Source organism: Dendropsophus ebraccatus, chromosome 6 (genome assembly GCF_027789765.1).
Source record: "Dendropsophus ebraccatus isolate aDenEbr1 chromosome 6, aDenEbr1.pat, whole genome shotgun sequence".
Taxonomy (NCBI): Eukaryota; Metazoa; Chordata; class Amphibia; order Anura; family Hylidae; genus Dendropsophus; species Dendropsophus ebraccatus.
Genome location: NC_091459.1, coordinates 4,463,347 through 4,469,633, shown reverse-complemented (window position 1 = coordinate 4,469,633; position 6,287 = coordinate 4,463,347).

The following is a 6,287-nucleotide window of genomic DNA, read 5'->3' as shown; positions in this document are numbered from 1 at the left end:
TGCCTGCTGTAGCTTTCCCCAGGGCCTGGCCTGTAGGCCAGATCCCCCATAAGGGATGCTATGCTTCAGTTGATTCTCTTCAAGTTTGCTTATTATAGTATTATGCAATGCTAAAGCCAAAGGTGGGACAGTTCCTGACATGGACAGAGGTGGCAGCAGAGAGCATTGTATCAGACTGGAAAGAATACACCACTTCCTGCAGGACATACAGCAGCTGATAAGTACTGGAAGACTGGAGATTTATTAATAGTAAATTAGTAAATTAAAGTAAATTACAAATTTCTGGCACTTTCTGACACCAGTTGATTTAAAAAATAAATTTCAGGTAAACTTCCACTTTAAGTGAATTATGGAGGGGGGTTAAAATTGAATAAAAATAAAATGCTATATTAATTTTCTAAATATTTGTTTTCATCTTTATTACTTGCTGGCGTCTTGCCTGCCTCTGCCACTAACTGGCTGAGCGGACTTGAAACATCACGTCTAAAGCCCGCTTCAGAGACCAGGAAGCGGCCGGGCAGCGCGGACCGATTCAACGCGATCCAGGAGTACCCCTTTAAATTTGTTATTTCAGTCAAATTTATTCACACTGAAAGGGAAAATTGATTAATTGATTAGTCGTCCAACTCTGTTCAGGCCTGTGTCTATATGCAAATACGTTAATAAAATCACCAGAACTAGAGAGACAAAGAATTGTTAGATCTAATTTTCATTTTTGCACTTTCCTTCTCATCCTCCTCTTTTTTTAAAGGCCGTAGCGCTTACGTTTTTTCACCTACAGACCCACACAAGCCCTTTTTTGTGCTACACAGATTGTACTTTGCAATAACAGATTTAATTTTTCTATAAAATATTGTAGATTGTTGCAACTGGAAAAATAAAAAGCTATTTTTTCTCATAGGGGGTGTGTGTGTTGTATTGTTATATTGACATGCCATTTATATTCCCCAAGTCAGAACAATTACTATGATAGGTGACAGCTTTTAAAAAAATACACTTAAATTTTTTTGTGTGAGCTGTTTTTTTGTGCCATGATCTGTACTTTCTATCGGTACCTTGCCTGCAGAAAATGCTTCTGTTTGATCAATTTTTTTTTGCATTTTTTCTGGATGTGATGTGACCATAAATCAGCAGTTTCACAATCTGGCAAGTTTTTATGCTTACCCCATTTAATTTAATAGTTTGGGCGATTTTGCACGCGTCGATAGCAATTTCTTGTTGTCTTTATTTATAAAATGGGAAAAGGGGGTGATTTAAACTTTTATTGTGGGATGGGACTTTTTATTAATGAAAAAATATATTTTTTAACAGTATCGTGAAGCACCCCTGGGGGACTTCTATGATCACTGCACTGATCTCTTATAGAGATCAATGCAGTACATACATACTGCATTGATCTCTTAGATCAGTGATTGATAACTATAGGCTGCACAAACTCATAGTAAACGACTGGCAAGTCAGGATCAGCATCATTGCGGCACTGAGGCCCAGCCAGAAACATAAATTGCCCCTCCATGCTGGGGGGTGATCTGCCACTAGACCACCACATGATGGCGCTTTATAGCCATTTAAATGCCGAGAACAAGGAACCTGCCAGTGGCAGGATCTAAGTTAACCACTTAAAGGGGTTGTTCCCAAAAAATGTTTTTCTTTCAAAACAGCTGGTGCCAGAAAGTTATACAGATATATAATTTATTTCTTTTTAAAAATCTCCAGTCTTCCAGTACTTATCAGCTGCTTTATGTCCTTCGGTGAGAAGATCCAAGAAAGTTTAATTCATCTGAGGTACGATGCGTGGAGTCCCTGGAAGCCTGGCACATAGCGAATCAGCCACGGATAGGAGTCTGATAGATTATGGGAGTCGTGGTGTTAGATTGTTAGACACCTTTATTAATATGACTTAAAAACCATACGTTTCGAGGGTGGCCCCCTTCTCTCCAGTCTGACACAGTGCTCTCTGCTGCCACCTCTGTCCATGTCAGGAACTGTCCAGAGCAGCAGCAAATCCCCATAGAAATCCTCTCCTGCTCTGGACAGTTCGTGACATGGACAGAGGTGGCAGCAGAGAGCACTGTGTCAGACTGGAGAGAATACACCACTTCCTGCAGCACATATAGCAGCTGAGAAGTACTTAAAGACAAGATTTTTTAATAGAAGTAAATTACAGATCTCTGGCACTTTCTGACACCAGTTGATTTGAAAGAATTTATTTTTTTTGGGTGAACTACCCTTTAGGGTTTGTTCACACGTACAGACTCGCTGCGTATTTATCGCTGTGAGTTTCTCGCACATAAACTCACAGCGATACTGATTGCTATCAAGCCAATGTATGTGTATTCTAGCTGCATGTTTGGTGCGATTTTTACATGCATGTTTTGATTTTCACAGGCAAGTTCAACACCACAAAAAACGCAGCTACTTTCACGCGAGTTTGATGCGAGTTCTGTGCAAGTTTTACGCAGCGAGTCTGTACGTGTGAACAGACCCTTAAAGGGGTTTTTTTCCACTTTGTCTCACTTGAGATGGCATACTTACCTTCCTTAGTCCCTTGCCACACATCTGTAATGGAGCCCACTCCCCACCATGCCTCTGGCTCCCCACTGTTCCACCCTTACTGATTGGTTGATGCTAGACATGCCAGTTAGCCAATCAGCAGAAGTGTCCTGCCTCAGTAAGAGTGGATTCCCTACCTGGCCTTCTGACATCTGAAAATTCATGCTCTTCTTTGGCAGTGAGAGTTGTGACTGACCTGGAAGTCTTGCATGTGTGCAGCCATGCAGAATATACTGCACACACAAGGTCTGGGCTGGGTGCTTCTAGGTCACTGCTATAAAAGATTGAGAATATTCAAACAATATTTAAAATGGGGATAAAAACTGGATCTTTTGGTCGGATTCTGAGACCAAATCTCAGATGAAAGAGAATGGGGTGGGGGGACAGGAAACAGGCCAGATTTGGGGCAATCGTATTCATTCCAAACCAGGACAATGCTTCATCTCAGCAGGGTTTGTGACCGAGAAAGAGACTGAAGTGCTGGGAAACCCTCAGTGTTCACCACATCTAGCAGCATGGGATTTTTTTTCCCTCTTCCTCAAAATCAATAGTGCACTCAAAGGAATGCATTTTGCATAATTTCAAGGCGTAATGAAGAAAACAACCAGGCTGACTGAAGATGACCTACAGCGCGGCTTCCAACAGTGGGAAAAGCTGATTCAGTGAGACATTGGAATACACAGCAAATAGTGTAGTGCCATGATGGCGAACCTATGACACAGTAGTTGGGATGGTCCGAACCTGGCGAGGTTCGGGTTCGTACAAACCTGAACTCTCGGCAATGATTCCCGCTGTCTTCTACCTCCATGGAGAGGGTGGATACAGCCGGAGGACCGCCTGGAAAACTGGGATACAGCCATAGCCATAGGCTGTATCCCAGTTTTCCAGGCGGTCCTCTGGCTGTATCCACCCGCTCCACAGAGGTGGAAGACAGCGGGAATCATTGCCGAGCATTCAGGTTCGTACGAACCCGAACCTCCCCAGGTTCGGACCATCCCTACACAGTAGCCATAGTCGCTGACACGCGGCAAACTCCAGGACATCCCCACGGCCTTACAGTGCAGCCCGAACCCACATATTCTCCGCCCCACGTACCGCCCAGACGCAGCTATTGTGACGTCACCCGGCACAGTAGCTGTGTACGGCCGGCTGCAGCCCTGTCCCCCTCCTGCCTCCAGCGTCGTCTCTCTCCTGCCTCCAGCCTTTTCTCCCTCCAGCCTTCAGCGTCGTCTTTCTCCTGCCTCCAGCCCTGTCTCCTGGTACCACAGTCCGCATTCTGGACCGCAGCACAATTGTAATTGTGTGTGTGGGGAGGGATGGGGGTCGGGGGATGGGTCAAGTGGGGTATTGTGTGGTGTGTGTGTGTGTGTGTGTGTGGGGAGGGATGGGGTCAGGTGGGGTATTGTGTGTGTGGGGGAGGGATGGGGTTAGGTTGGTTAATGTGGTCAGGTGAGGTAGTGTGGGGGATGGGGGTCAGTTGGGGTAGTGTGTGTGGGGATGAGGGTAAGGTAGTGTGGGGGGATAGGGGTCAGGTGGGGTAGTGTATGGGGAGGGATAGGGGTCTGGTGGGGTAGGGTGTGTGTGGAAGGGTCAGGTAGGGTAGTGTATGGGGAGGGATGAGGGTCAGGTAGGGTAGTGTATGGGGAGAGATGAGGATTAGGTAAGGTAGTGTGGGGGATGGGGGTCAGGTGAGGTAGTGTATGTGAAAGGGTCAGGTAGGGTAGTGTATTGGGAGGGATGGGGGTCAAGTAGGGGAGTGTGTGGGGAGGGATAGGGCTCAGGTGGGATAGTGTGTGTGTGGAAGGGTCAGGTAGGGTAGTGTATTATGAGGTATGGGGGCAGGTAGGGTAGTGTGTGGGGAGGGATAGGGCTCAGGTGGGATAGTGTGTGTGTGTGTGTGGAAGGGTCAGGTAGGGTAGTGTATTGTGAGGTATGGGGGCAGGTAGGGTAGTGTGTGGGGAGGGATAGGGCTCAGGTGGGATAGTGTGTGTGTGGAAGGGTCAGGTAGGGTAGTGTATTGTGAGGTATGGGGGCAGGTAGGGTAGTGTGTGGGGAGGGATAGGGCTCAGGTGGGATAGTGTGTGTGTGGAAGGGTCAGGTAGGGTAGTGTATTGTGAGGGATGGGGGCAGGTAGGGTAGTGTGTGGGGAGGGATAGGGCTCAGGTGGGATAGTGTGTGTGTGGAAGGGTCAGGTAGGGTATTGGGAGGGATGGGGGTTAGGTGGTTTATTAAGTACAGTTATATACTATAACTACGTATTTTTGTTATTAAAACTATAAATAACACAAAATTACAGTATTTTTTCTCGAAGTAACACACCATTCGAGTTATACTCGTTTTTTTGCCGAATGCTGACACACCAAGCTCAAAAGGTTGCCTATCACTGGTGTAGTGCAATGTCAGAACATCTGATGAGGACTGTGTGAGCCAAAAACCACAAAGGGGACAGAATACAAAAATGCATTCTGTCCCCTTTCTTTGTGGTTTTTGCACTCATCCCAGTAAGACCTATATGTGACCAATTAGCAGAAATTGGTGTGCATGGTAAGTACCTCCTCTTTCCCAGTCTTGCTGGGAGCACATGGAGTGGCCTTTTAGATCTGTTTACACTAGGTGTTGGCTGACAGCCATTGCCTCTGCTGGACGTGTCTGCGGGGCGGCCTTGGCCCAGGGGGCTTTGTTTTGCGACACTGGGGTCGCTGGACCGCTGGGCTGCTCCCCCTGTGGGTACTAAGTCAATAATGGTTTGATCCAATCATATACTAACTTCCATCAACAATGGGAGCGATGTGCAGCCATTTCTGTGTTCTCAAGGCTTGTGCATAATAGTAATAATGTCCCTGTTGTGCCCCAATAAAGTAATAATGCCTCCTGCTGTGCTCCCATATTGTAATAATGTTTTCTGCTTTGCCCTCCATATAATAATAATGCCCCCTGATGTGCCCCCATAGTAATAATGACCCCTGTTGTGCCCTCCCTATAGTAATGTCTCCTGTTGTGCCCTCCATATAAAGATAATACCTCCAGCTGTGACTTCATATAGTAATAATGCCCCCTGTGCCTCCATATAGTAATAATGCCTCCTGTTGTGCCTTCATATAGTGATAATGCCCCATGCTACGCCCTCTACATAGTAATAATGCCCCCTGCTGTACCCTCTATATAGTAATAATGCCCCCAGTGCCTCCTTATAGTATCTCCTGCTGTGCCCCCATATAGTAATGATGTCTTCTGCTGTGCCTCCACATAGTAATAATGCCCTCTGCTGTGCCCCCATATAGTAATAATGTCTCCTGCTTTGCTCTTCATATAGTAATAATGTCTCCTTCTGTCCCCTCCATATAGTAATAATGTCCCTCTGTTGTGCCCCCACATTGTAATAATGTTCCCTGCTGCGCCCTCCACATAGTAATAATGTCTCCTGCTGTGCCTCTACATAGTAATAATGCCTCCTGCAGTGCCTCCATAAAGTAATAATGCCTCCTGCTGTGCCTCCATATAGTAATAATGTCCCTGTTGTAATCCCATATAGTAATAATGCCCCTTCTGTGCCTCCATATAGTAATGATGTCTCCTGATGCGCTCTCCATATAGTAACATTGCCTCCTGCTGTGCCCCCATAGTAATAATGTCCCCTGCTGTACCTCCCTACAGTAATGTCTTCTGCTGTGCCCCATATAGTAATAGTGCCCCTGCTGTGTCCCCATATAGTAATAATGTCTCCTGCTGTGCCT